This window comes from Rhipicephalus microplus, chromosome 3 (assembly GCF_043290135.1).
Source record: "Rhipicephalus microplus isolate Deutch F79 chromosome 3, USDA_Rmic, whole genome shotgun sequence".
Taxonomy (NCBI): Eukaryota; Metazoa; Arthropoda; class Arachnida; order Ixodida; family Ixodidae; genus Rhipicephalus; species Rhipicephalus microplus.
Window position 1 is genome coordinate 200,764,903 of NC_134702.1, and position 14,166 is coordinate 200,779,068.

The following is a 14,166-nucleotide window of genomic DNA, read 5'->3' on the forward strand; positions in this document are numbered from 1 at the left end:
TCATTAGGACCTACCATAGCTTCCTCTATAACTTTGTGCCTGAACGGTCGGTCCCTCAGCGCCGTCCCCTGATTCTCTCGTTTTGCGCCTCAAGGCTCCGCCAGGGACGCTCGCATTCCATAATAGCTCGCGCCGCACTTCCTGCAGCAGCAGGCGCACACCACTACGCCGCGGTTTTCCCGTCGCGCGCAAATTTGGTTCGCCGTACTCGATCTAAAACTCTGCTTGGCCCATTGTGTTTTCTGCTTGCCCTTGATGTTTTTTCTGGCATTATACGCCTCCCCCAAGAGCTCCGTTAACTGCAGCGCTCGCTGAGATAGCCATGACCGTATCAAGTGCGCTTTCTCCCAACTTTTGGCCGATTCGGGTAAGTTCTTTGTTAAAAGTGTTACATTGTTAAGAAATCCGCTTGCTACAAGAAATCGTGTTTAAACGCTGTATTTTTGTTATCTGCAGCACTACCGTAAAAAAAAAGGCAGCTGTCCATGCATCGTCAGAAGTTTGGCTGCACCCCGAACGCACCACAATGCCGTACTGCTGCGTACCACGCTGCAAATCATGGAGCGGCTGGAAAGAAACCGGAGTATCTTTTCACGAAATTCCGAGCCACCAAGAACTTAGCGAAAAGTGGCTTAAGGTAATCTCGAGAGACAACTGGACCCCGAACAGCAAATCTTGCTATTCTACCGTTTGCAGATGACACTTCATCCCGTCCGACTTTAAAGAAGTGTGCACGACGCGAAGACTGAAGAACGGCTCTGTGTCCAGCGTCTTCCACGAGTACCCGTCGTATTTCCAACCTTGCAAACAAACCGAAAGAAGCGATGCGGCCCTCAGGAAGCGTGCTGCGGCTGTATTAACTGGCGAGCCAGCAAGAAAAAAAAGAGCAGTCGGTGTTGGCGCACCACATGTGTTTACGGACTTACGAGATGACCAGTCGTGCACTTCGGACGTCCTACTTGTTGAAGAAGTGCCCAACTTCAGCAGCAGGACCAACCAAGGCTTCGTCCCGAGAATGGCGCAGGTGGATAGAGCAGTGCAAGTAGCCTCACGCATTTCGTTGCCAACCATGGAAAGGCGGAATTGGAAGCGTAAGGAATGCGAACTGAGGGCGCAGGTTGAAAGGCTCAAAGGAACTGTTGAAAAATATAAAAGGAAGCTTCAGAAACTTAAAGAAGACTGCTATGTCCCAGCGTTTTTGCAGGTTGTCGAGCAGGCAAGTGAAAATGAGTTGGCTGCCTCAATACTGCTGGAGCCGGTCAAAAATTTTTAGAAGGTGAAACCGACATGGTCCGAAGTTACAGTCCGCCACGCAGTGGTCCTTCGTAACCTCTCAGCGAGGGCATACGAACACATAAGGAGCTCAAGGCTACTCCGCCTACCCTGTCGAAGCACGCTGGAGTGCTTCCTTGGTTCGACACGCAATGAAGTAGGCATCACAGACTTGATTAAGCAGAGGCTGTCAGCTGAGCTCGCTTCACACAGGAGTGCTCAGTCACAGACGTGTTCGCTCATTGTGGACGAAATGAGGGTCAAGCAGCGCTTACTCTATCTCAAGCAGAGAGATGCCTTCATTGGCGAAGTAGACTATGGCGACTGCTTGCCGCAGAAGCAACCGGGCAAGCCAGAAGAGCCAGTTCTTGCAAACTCGCTGCTTTGCTTCATTTTAAGTGGCTTGTCAACGAGATATAAGATTCCCGTATCCTATTTTTTTTACTAAAAACTGCACCGGTGAAAACCTTCACCAGATCATGATGAACGTACTCAAAGAAGTTGAGAGTATAGGCTTTAGAATCATGCGGATCATTACCGACAACCATCGGATTAACGTGAAGGCGTTCCAACTGCTATGTGGGGGTAACATCAAGCACTCCATACCACATTCGACAAATCAAGATGGCAAACTTTTTCTTGCTTTCGATCGGTGCCATTTAATTAAAAATGTACGGTCACAGTTTCTGTCACGCGATATCGGAAAGGATGGCGAAATAATCGCCCAGTACCTGAAAGACCTCTACAAAATGCAACAGCGCAGTATTGTCAAGCCAGTGCAGTTCTTGACAAGAAAGCACGTACATCCGACTAGCATGGAAAAAATGAACGTCAGGAGGGCAGTGCTAGTCGTTTCGCCAACTGTGACCACGGCCCTGAAGCTCTTGAAAGAGCAGGCAGGTCATACATGCGACGCAAGCTTCGCCCACGTTGGTCCAACCATCGTATTCATGGACACCATGTACCGGTGGTTCACCCTCATGGACGTAAGCAACTGCACCTAGCATGTCCACCAGAACAACCCGGACTGCAAGCAGTACGAATCCGAAGATGACGAACGGCTAGGTTGGCTTGAAACATCATTTCTTGACTACCTGGCCGAAATCAAGCGGCAGAGCCCGGCTAAGAATTTTCTGACCAAGGAAACGTACGAGGGCTTGCTGATAACAATCATCTCAAACGTGGAGTGCGTTCGGTACCTTCTCACGGCCACAAGCTTCCGTTTCATTGATGATGATGATGTTTTGATGTTTTATGACGCAAGGGCCATTTCACGGCCAAAGAGCGCCAGTTGATCTTACTAAAAAATGGACAATGATTGCGATAAGCGGCTGTATAAGGGCCATAAAATTCCTCGCGGTAAGGCGGGTAAAAACATACAAGTAATAAAATCATGACCATGCCGTGAAAGGTGTGTGTGGTGTGAATAGATGACAAAAGTTGGTGATAATAAAAGACGATGGTGGATATGTATGGCATTAGTATGGCATTAGCACAAGTGCCTCACTCGTTAATACCCTTGCGTCCAAGGGCCGTGAGGCAAGTGCTTTCTTGTGTAACCACCGTAGCAAAAACCTCTCTGGAGAGGTCATGCTACGGGATGCCCGGGTATATAATATGAAAACTATGAATTTCTTTAAAAAACGCTAACAATGATTTGTGACTAAAAAGCGGTTCCCTACCGACGAACATTGCAGGGTGTAAAGGTATATGTTGTCGGTAGGGTAATGGAAAGTGTTGTTTTCTCACAGTGTCCAATTGTTTGCACTCAATTAAAATGTGAAGGACTGTCAATGCTTCACCACATTTGTCACACAATGGTGGATTGCCACCGGACAAAAGGTGTGTGTGTGTCGTGTATGTGTGTCCTATCCTGAGTCTCGTTAGTATTACCTCTGTATAACGCGAATTCGATACGGGCAGCCAATGACCAAGGTGTGGCTTAATAACGTGTAGTTTGTTTTGTGTGTGTGTATCCCACTTGCTCTGCCAGTATACTCTGAGGTTTCGTTTGAGAGATGGTTTAAGATCAAGGGCCGGGATTGATATGGGTGTAGGGGCAGTGCTTTTGTGAACGGATGCAGCGAGCTGATCCGCCCTCACGTTGCCTTGAATCTCACGGTGCCCTGGCACCCAGCACACTACAACATGTTGTTTGAGTGTGTAGAGTGTGCTAAATGGAGTAAAGTGAGACAAGGACTGGGTTTTTGTGTTTTTTAAGAGTCTGCAAAGCCGTTACTACACTGAGGGAGCCTGTATAAATTACTGCTTTTTGTATTTGTAATTGCTTGATGTGTTTAGCCGCCACAAGTATCGCATAGGCTTTTGCTGTGAAGATACTTGTGCCTGGATGTAGAGGGCCAGCATCCGAAAAGAATGGACCGACAGCAGCGTAGGACACAGAGGAGTTAGACTTGGAGGCGTCTGTAAAGAACTCAGGACGTGTGTATTTGTGTTGAAGTTCCAGGAAGTATGTTCGGATATGGGATATAGGAGCATGTTTTGTAACTTCAAGAAAAGACACATCCCAGTCTATAGTCTGCCACTGCCACGGTGGCAGGTATGCTACAGGAGCCATTAAACTGTGTTCAAGTGCCACCCCAGTTTCCTCAGCTAGACCCTCCAGGCGAACTGAGAAGGGCTGCCTCATCGAAGGCCTGTTTTGAAACAGAATGGAGCTCGACAAATCATTAATAGTAGAGTATGAGAGGTGCTTCTTGTCTGCTTTCACCTTAAGGTAATAAACAAAGGACATGTAAGTTCTCTGCAGATGAAGCGACCACTCATTTGACTCAACATAAAGGCTTTCTACAGGGCTGGTGCGAAAAGCACCCGTAGAAAGGCGGATGCCCAAATGGTGCACGGGGTCCAGCATCTTTAAAGCACTTTGAGTCGCAGACTGATAAACAACGGCCCCATAATCTAATTGGGTGCGAATGAGGCTTCTATATAGGTTCATGAGACATTGCCTGTCACTACCCCACCTAGTACGTGACAACACTTTTAAAACATTCATGGCTTTTAAACATTTTGTTTTTAGATACTTGATGTGCGGTACGAAGGTCAACTTGTTGTCCAAGATTAATCCTAAGAGTTTATGCTCCGTATTAACAGACAGACGTTGACCGTTAAGTTCAATGTCGGGTTCTGAGTGCATGCCTCTCTTTCTGGAAAACAGGACACACGTGCTTTTTTGTGGGTTCAGTCGGAATCCGTTTTCCTCTGCCCATTTTGAGAGCTTGTTTAAACCTAACTGAACCTGCCGCTCACACATTGCCAGATTGCAAGACCTAAAGCCAAGCTGGACGTCATCGACATATGTGGAATAGAACGTGTTGCGGGGGATGGACAGATGCAAGGAATTCATTTTGATAATAAAAAGTGTACAACTAAGTACACCACCTTGTGGTACTCCCGTTTCTTGCACAAATGTTTGGGAGAGAATACTGCCCACACGGACACGGAATTTCCGATTGGACAAGTAACTCTCGATTATGGAAAGCATTCTACCGCGCACACCCAGGTGAGACAAGTCTCTTAATATGCCGAAACGCCATGTTGTGTCGTAGGCCTTCTCGATATCGAGAAACACAGAGAGGAAGTATTGTTTGTGGGCGAAAGCGTCTCGGATCTGTTCCTCAATACGAACCAGATGGTCGGTGGTGGATCTACCCTCTCGAAATCCACATTGGTATGGGTCGAGCAATTTGTTTGTTTCTAAGTAGTGGAGTAAGCGGCAATTAATCATTTTTTCAAATAGCTTGCAGAGGCAGCATGTTAATGCTATAGGTCTGTAACTTGATACAGTAGAGGGATCTTTTCCCTGCTTCAAAATTGGAATTATAACAGCATCCTTCCAGGAGGAGGGGATCACACCCGAAAACCATATGCGATTATAAAGAGAGAGGAGGGTTTCTTTAGTTTCGGAGGGTAGTTCCTTCAGCATCGCGTACATTACGTTGTCAGAACCTGGGGTAGATGTATTACAGCAGCTGAGTGCTGTTCACAGTTCTGCTAAGCAGAATGGTGCATTATATGCCTCATTTCTTGCGGATTTTCTTTCTAACTTTTGTTTTTCTGTTCGTGCCTTGTAATTCTGGAAGGATTCGGAGTAGTGTGAGGAGCTCGATATGTGTTCGAAATGTGTGCCAAGAAAGTTGGCTTGATCCTCCAAGCTTTCCCCGAGGCTATTAACTAGTGGAAGAGAATACGTTTGTTGGCCCTTAATTTTCTTTATCTTATTCCACACTTTTCCCTCGTCTGTGTACGAGTAGATACTCGATATAAACTTTGTCCAGCTCTCTCGTCTAGCTTGTCGACGCGTTCTCCTTGCCTGCAATTTGACCCGCTTGAAATTTTCCAGGTTTTCTGCTGTAGGGGAATCGCGAAGCAACGCCCATGCTTTGTTCTGAGTGGTCCGTGCTTTCCTGCATGCGTCGTTCCACCATGGGACTCGCCGTTTAGAACACATGCCACTCGTTTTGGCAATACATTTAGATGCGGCATCAAGTATAAAAGCTGTAAAATACATGACAGCGTCATCTATGGTCAGGGCAGACAGCTCAGTCCATGTCATGTGTGTAAGAGTTCTATACCCTTCCCAATCAGCTGAGTCAATCTTCCATCGAGGAACCTGCGGGGGTAGTTGATCTTTGTTCGGCGCACTCAGGATGATTGGGAAGTGATCACTCCCATAAGGGTTTTTAAGAACGTTCCACTTAAAGACAGGTAAAAGGGACGGTGATGAAATGCTAAGATCTATGGAGGAGTATGTGTTGTTTGCAAGGCTAAAATATGTAGGCTCCTTCATATTTAAAAGACATAAACTAGAAGAGAAAAGGAGCTGCTCAATGAGACGTCCTCGCGCATCACAGTGAGCATCGCCCCACAGGACATTGTGTGCATTAAAATCACCTAGAACCAGAAATGGCTCTGGGAGTTCATCTATTAATGATTCCAGATCACGTCTGTGTAGCTGTTGATGCGGTGGTATGTACACAGAACATATGGTAATGAGTTTGTTAAAAAGTACAGCTCGAATGGCCACTGCTTCCAGGGCCGTTTGGAGCTTCAAATGCTGGCATGCTATACTACGATCGACTATAATGGCTACACCGCCAGATGGTACGACAGGATCCTCCCAGTCTTTTCGGAAAATAATATATTGTCGTAGAAAGTCCTTGTGCTTAGGAGTTAAGTGCGTTTCTTGCACACATAGCACTTTCGCGTTAAACTTACACAGAAGCTCTTGGACGTCATCTAAATTTCTAAGCATTCCCCTTACGTTCCACTGTATGAATTTGTCCATTGTGGAAAAAAAAGGAAAAAGTGCTGTGTGCAAAGAAGACGGGGATTAACTCATTTTACAGGGCCTTTGTCAGACCCTGTAATCGGCGTTCTGTCTTTTTTGGGGCGGTCGAGCGAAGCTCGCCGCTTCTTCGGCGCTTCCTGCGCCGTTTGGCTTGAACTGGTGTCCATAGCCTCTTGCGAGGCACTGGACACCCGCTCTAAAGAGCGATCTGTGCGTCGCTTAGACTTCGCCTCGATCGACGAAGTCTTTGTCCCCACCGAGCTGGGGGTTGATGAAGCCCCCTTGGCCTCGTGATTGCCCTGGCTGCTGCCAGAGCTTGTAGAGGTCACTGGTGTGGACAGGATGAGTGTGGGCAGGGCAGCACTGGCTGCTCCCGCCGTGGGGGCTTGTGGCGTTGGCCTCGGCACGCTAGGCGCGGTTTGGGCAACTGCCAAGGGCCTTTGTGGTGCCGCCCCTCGTTGCACCACTTCGGCGAAAGGTGTTTTTAGTGCCAATGTTAACGACATCCGTTGTCTTGCTTCTCTGAATGTGATATATTCCTTTACTTTTATAGCTATTATTTCTTTTTCTTTTTTCCAGGCTGGGCACGCTCTGGAGTATGCGGGGTGACTACCTTCGCAGTTTGCACAGAGGACCTCATCATGTCTACATTCATCAGCACTGTGGCCGGTTGTGCCACACTTAGCACAGATCAGCTGCCCTCGGCAGCTCTGGGATGCATGACCAAATCACTGGCATTTGAAACAATGCCTCGGGTTTGGAATGAAAGGTCGGACATGGAGTTTTACATAGCCAGTTTCGAGAGTTTCAGGTAAAGTGGTTGAATTGAAGGTGAGTATCAAGTGCTTTGTAGCTATTTCATTGTTGTTACGTCTGATTTTGATGCGCTGGACATGTATCACACCTTGGTCCTTCCATCCATCAAGAACCTCTTCTTCACTCAGCGTCATCAAATCTTCGTCCGATACCACGCCCTTCACTGTATTCATGGTACGATGTGCGCTCACCGAGACGGGGATGTTACCAAAGGCTATAAGGTGCGAGAGTTTATTGTACTGTTCTTTGTCTTTTAATTCGAGAAGCAGATCACCACTTGCCATCTTCGTGGCCTTATAACCGGTTCCAATGGTCTCTCTCAAGCACTTGGCTACAAGGAAGGGTGAGATTGCTCTAGCTTTTGTAGATGATTGTACGCAGTGAAGGACATGGTATTTTGGGAAAGTTTGTTTTTAGGCCAAAGTAGTAAAGTTGCGTCGGTGCGTACCCTTTTCGAGGCACGATCAGTTAGAGAGGGGGTCGAGGATCCCATGGGAAAATGTGGATTTTTCGGTAACGGCGCCTACCACCCACCATGGAGTCCAACAAGGGGACGTGGCAGAGCATGTGGGCATGTCTGCGCAACGCCAGCAGTACGCAGTTACTATAACCCAATATGGTTTACCCTAGTTTGGATAGCCACACAAGGTTAACCCTTGCCGCCAGGAAAAATTGGAAGTAAAATGAAGTGAGAAGGAGACAGGAAAGATGTAAAGTGAGAACAAAAGACGAAGATATAGGGAGAGAGAGATAGGAAAAGGCGACTGCCGATTTCCCCTGGGTGGGTCAGCCCAGAGGTGCCGTCTACGTGAAGCCAGGGCCAAAGGGGTGTGTTGCCTCTGCCGGGGGGCTTTTAAGGTCCAATCACCCGGCGTCGGCTCAACCCCCAGGATCCCCTTTTCCCCGGACACGGCAAAACCACGCACGGCTAGGCGTGGGAGGGAGTCAAAACTCCCCCGTTAGCTCGGGTCCGTGGTGTCGCTACACACCAAACGCCTGCTTGCGCAGGCGCCCCTGCAGGCGCTTCCGTTTCATTCTGACTAGGAAGATGTCCTCTGACCCCATAGAGGCCTTCTTTGGGTGGTTGAGGAAATCTACAGGCTCAAACGACCAGACAGACGTGAGGGCAGTTTTGTCTGGGATTGAGAAAGCACTGAAGACTGGCATAGTCTGCACGTCCAGCAGCAGCAACGTGATTACTGCAGACAGCAGCAGCTGCTCCTCATCAGCCCCCCTACGCCGATCGGCAAGAGCAGAGCAGAATGACGGTGAAGCATTTCCAGCAGAGGCAATCACGACCCTCGAGTAGAGTTTCGACAGGGGTAAGACGTTGCTCCCAACGCCAGACGTTGCTGTACTAGCAATGGTTGGTGGCTATATTGCAAGAACAGTCCACAAAACCATTTCCTGTGATGGATGCTTCACTCTGGTGACTAAACCAAACACCTCTGCGCCATCGAATGCCTTAATTAGGCACCAGGACAGAAGTGGACTCCTCTATCCGTCAAGTGAGCTCGTAATGGTTTTCCATTCTCTAAAGAATTACGCGGAAGTTTTCCTCGCAAGAGCAAGAAAGATGAACCAGCCACTGAAGGCTGCCGTTGACAGCGCCGCGGAAATACTACAGAAACGTGACAAATTCAAGTGCTCGACCCCGGGACACCATGAAAAACTTTTGGAGGTTGTGCTCGTGAAGTTTCTCCGCCCACTTTTTGTAAACTTCGCGACGAGTGTGACTGACAAACACGACTTGGCGAAAGATTTTCATGTCAAACTGTTGTCTAGAAAAGTGCTCAAGCTTTGAGCGCGAAATCAAATAAAAAAGCTCGCATTGCATTCTGCATACTGTGCTTGTGTTAAAAATTTTACGTGTGCGCACTTCTTAACGTATACGCATAATCCAATGCAATGTAGACGGTTTCTAGACCGTCATAAACGCAAGCGTACATAGTCCACGTCGTCTGCTGTTATTATGGGATCGGTGTGGCTTCTGGCGGCAAGCACCGGGACTATGAGGGACGGATGGCAAGTATGTATTTAGCTCCAATGCGCGGGCACGAAAGTTATATAGGAGGCTATGTACCTACGTATACACTGTTCTTGGAGCGGAGGGTTGCGTTTACATGTAACGTAAGATGTTTGTAGGAGACTCCTTCATAAGAAAACAGCTGTAATACAGTCACGAAAGGGTGCTTCTTCAGAATGAAGTACTCGGCTGTGATCATAGCTACATATGATGCCCCTATTAATATTATGTTTTAAGGCAATTGCTGTGTTTCAGTCACGGAAAAGTGTGTTATTAAATAAGCTGGGACAGAGTGCTTTGTGATGGCCGTGCTAACGTTAGCATTCCGTGAGAGGAATCTTTCTTACAGAAACTGGTTTAATTGGTCTTACGGATGTACTCAGCACCGCTATATCTTCAGCTTCCTCCGTGAAGGAGGGCCCTCATTTTTTACAGTGCAGACTACATGGCACAGCTGTGGTACAGCATACTGTTGTGCGGAACAATACAGCAGACTGTTGTGCTATTCTGAATAATACAACAGACTGTTGTGTGGAACAATACAAACAATTTTTGTATTAGTTGCAATAACGTATAGAATACGTAAGAACACCTCGTTTGAAAGAAATTGTTTTATTTTGATCACAGAATAAGATCTGTCACCTGCAGAGACACGGGTTGTTTTGTGTTAACTTCACGCAAGTCACGCATGACTTGCGTGAAGAGGTTACGTCTTAAGGAGATAGTTGTATTCTTGCTCACGGAATCGCTCAACACCGTCATACCTTCAGCATTCACTGTGAAAGAGGGTCCTCATTTTTTACAGTGTATAGTAAAACAGCATGCATTTATTTATACTGGCATAAAATATATTGTCAAGTGATTTTAGCTCACATTCTCAGTGTATACTAGGACAGATCTAAAAAGGCCTCGAGAAGTTGACATTCTGGCACGAGTCGTACTGTGGTTTATTGAACTGACTTGAATTGAATGGAATTTATTTATTCTGTTTAAAACAGAAAGAAAACAAAAGCTAAAGGCCATGTGGCCTGACAAAGGCTTCTGCTCCTACAACAGTTTGACATGCAGGCCGCACATAGCACAAGTCAATACAAAGTATACTGTACGGACATATTCAACTGAATAGTCACGAAATTAAAGAGCAGGTGTTTATTGCTTTCACAAGAAGTGTGAAAGCAATAAACACGTTATGTTGGCAAAAAAACAGCAACAAAAAATGTGACGTAATACACTGATAGGTCATATTACCCCAGCCAACAATTAAAATCTGCAATTGAGACACGGAAATTGAAAATACATACAGCAGCTTTGTAAGACAAACTCAATATTTATGAAATGAGCAATATTTTAGATGATTCACTCGACACTTCCACAACTTCGTCGTGAATTCGTGTATTCTATTGAGTAGTGAAGGTGCTTGGTAACTTTGTGACTGTTTGCCAAAATTTGTTCTTATGTTTGGTGTTTTCAGATTGTGTTGCCTAAAGCTGTAATGCGGGTTGGTGGGGGCATCCGGGATATAAAGTGTCCTGTTTTGTTTGGTATGTTGCATTACCTTGTAATAGTACACTTGATTTGCCTTTAACATAGATACTTGATAAAAACAGGCTGTGTTCTAAAATTTTGTAAAGGGCCAAGGTAACCCTCAAATGCCCGTAGGACTCTTTTCTGCAGCACAATCAGCTTCCTATAATTTTTTTGTGTGGTCGTGCCCCAGATTAATAGGCCGTAAGTTAGTCGGGAGTAAAATAGTGCGTAGTACAATGAAATTTTCAGCCAAGAAGGAACCAGAGTACTCAATCTGTATAAGCAGCCAATGGTTTATATTAATTCTGTTACAATTTTGTCTACATGTGTGTTGCAGGTCAGACCTTCCTGAAATTACACTCCTAGAAATGTTTGACATTTAACCTTCTTGATTATTCTGTCATCAAAAACAATAGTCGCATTGCACTTTCGTGATTTATTATTATGACTGAATGAGTATTTCCACATAACAATATAAACACCATTGTGTCTTCTTTAACATTCAAAAATAATACCTGGGAGACAGTGAAATATAATATACCTGTGGTCTTAAGCTCGATTACTTTATTTGGCCATGAGTACTTGTGCAACAATCCGGTTACATTATAGACCCAAATAACAAAATATTAGTAATTTAATTGGTACATGGTTTTGGCGGGTAAGCATATCCACCTTGAGAAAACTTTTGGCAACATCATTCGCCAAGAAGGCAACAAAAATATTGTTACGGTTGAATAAAGAATGATCGAATTTATTTGCAGGGTGAGGATGAGAATATTGGGCAATCAGCAGTGAAGATGGAGTCCTCAGACCGTACCAGACAACAGTACCATAGTAAAAAAAAATGTGTGTGTGTGCAACTAGGCTAATAGCGAATACATATAGGAAAACTGGCTGAAGAAACCATGCATTTCTGCCTCAAATATTTCATTACGTAAATATTAGATCGCTAGCATAAGCAAATTTGACTCAAACAATGCATTTATGCCATTTATTAGCTAAAAGCACGGGAAAAGTACAGGCAAGCCAAGTTGATGGTGATAGTGGTTGGAAAAAGAAGGTGCTTAACCAATTTCCCAAGGTGGGTACGTGCCATTTATCCAAGGAAACAAACAAATTTCTGCAGCTCAGTTGGGAGCACCGCACAGCGCCTAAGGCAAGGTCAACTCGAAAATCGCGTGCTAGCAGAGAAACACGGAAAGGGGAAAAACAGATGTAAAAAAAACATATACTGCTGCATGGTTCTACTGGCCCGGCCGCGTGTTTACTGCATGGTTCTACTGGCCCGGCCGCGTGTTTACGTCTCATATCCCAGGAGATGTATCGGGAAAATGCGGCATTGCTATTGGCTGAAGGCAATCACGTGATCTAAACGTACTTCTGGACTTTTTTTTGTTTTTTATGCAAGATGGTGGCGCACGTAGACATTAGCATATTGCTAGTTTTGCAATATGCTGGTGAAGCTTGTTGAAGCAATACGCGGTAGAAATTGTGCCGAAACGTGTGGGCTTTTCGCTAACAGTGTCGCTGAAACGATTTGTGTTCTTACGCAGCTGGTGCGCTCCGATTTTTTATTTATTACTGCGTTTGTTCGGGCTGCCGGCCGGCGAAGAAGACGCGCCACTTGAACTACTCCTGATGTCAGCTGTTTTAAGTGGGTTGTATCACATGTGGAATTTACGCTGCGGTCTTCTGTGCTCCGTGCGTAAACCTAGACGAGACGAACTTGTTTCAATGTTAGTTGTTTTGTGACGGTGTGCTGTTTCTCGCTACGCCGCGCGTTCGCTCTAGGGTACTTTGCCATCTAATTTCCTTTTACATCACATGACAAACTGCCAGCTTGCACACTGTTAACACCCACAGTGCTCATGAAACTCATGTAATAAATTAAGCAGTTGGAGCCCAGGCGTTCTCCAGATGCAACTTCGCATTTAAGAAGGACACCGAAATGCACATAGCGTGGGTCTTGCCACATTAAAAAGTAGATAGCACAGTTGACCCTCCCAGACTGATGGGTAATCCAACGTTCAAAAATTTTTGGGCTGTTTTGAAAAAACTGAAAAATGAAGCATGGGGGAGGGGAGGAACCGTACATGTCACTTAATGCATATCTCTGTCATGTTGAATAAAACATGCAGCCGAAGTAGTAGTGTACAATGTTGTCCATGCAACCCAACTATTTAAAAAAATCGTATTGTAAAACAAAAAACATGGCTACTGCATTCAGAAGCATAGTTCTACAGTACACATACACGTGGTATTTGCAGACACAGTTATTGGGAATATTGCAGACATAGTTATTGAAAAAAATGACTATGTGAAAGAACAGTATTTCATAATGCATGTTATCTAAGAGATAATGTCATGATCACAATAAAATGACACTTCTGTTCTCACTTTAACATACCATGCAGCAGCCAAACTCAGATGATCTTTTACTGGAAGCAGGAATAAAACTCCACAATATGTGAAGCAGTGTTGAATTTCGCAGCTAATTGCATGTTCTAATAACTTGCACAGATTTCATGAAATTGCACCAGAACGCTATTAACAGATAGATATGCGCTCCTACCCTGTGCTCAAGCCTCACAGTGATAGTTCTGGTGGCTAAAACACTCAGCTGCTAACCCGCAGGTTGCGGGATCGAATGCTGGCTACGGTGGCTGCATTGTCGATGGAGGCGAAAATGCTATAGGCACGTGTGCCCAGATTTGGGTGCAGGCTAAAGAACCCCAGGTGGTCAAAATTTCCGGAGCTCTCCACTATGGGGTCTCTCATTATCATATGATGGTTTTCGGATGTTAAACCCCATGTATTAGTCAATCAATACATTTTGCTGAAATAGTCTTTTCCCTCGTCCAGTTCATGCGAATGCACAGTTCACCCAACGTAGCTTTATTTACAGTTCGTCCACAGCTTAGTTTTAATCTTTCTTTTGATGCTTTTTTTAATGATATGTTATTCAGCAAGCATGAACTGCCCCTATAAATTGTTAATGAACATTAGCGTTGCATTAGAGGTAGCGCTAGGCTTACGACACCACTTGGTGAGCATAGGTTGAGCTTGAACATCTGATTTATTTATTTATTTATTTGTTTTTTAGTTATTTCGTGCACACTGCCAGTCTTAAGCAGGAGTGAATTTAAAACAATGTAAAAATAAATGAAACAGCACGCAAATACATCTGAGAAATTGCTGTATACGAACCTTAGTG

The 14,166-nt window shown here is 45.3% G+C and overlaps 1 pseudogene; it reads left to right on the forward strand.

Moving 5' to 3' along the window:
- Positions 1 to 2,021: 2,021 nt before the first annotated feature.
- LOC142803475 (uncharacterized) lies at positions 2,022 to 9,203 on the forward strand (annotated as a pseudogene).
- Positions 9,204 to 14,166: the final 4,963 nt, after the last annotated feature.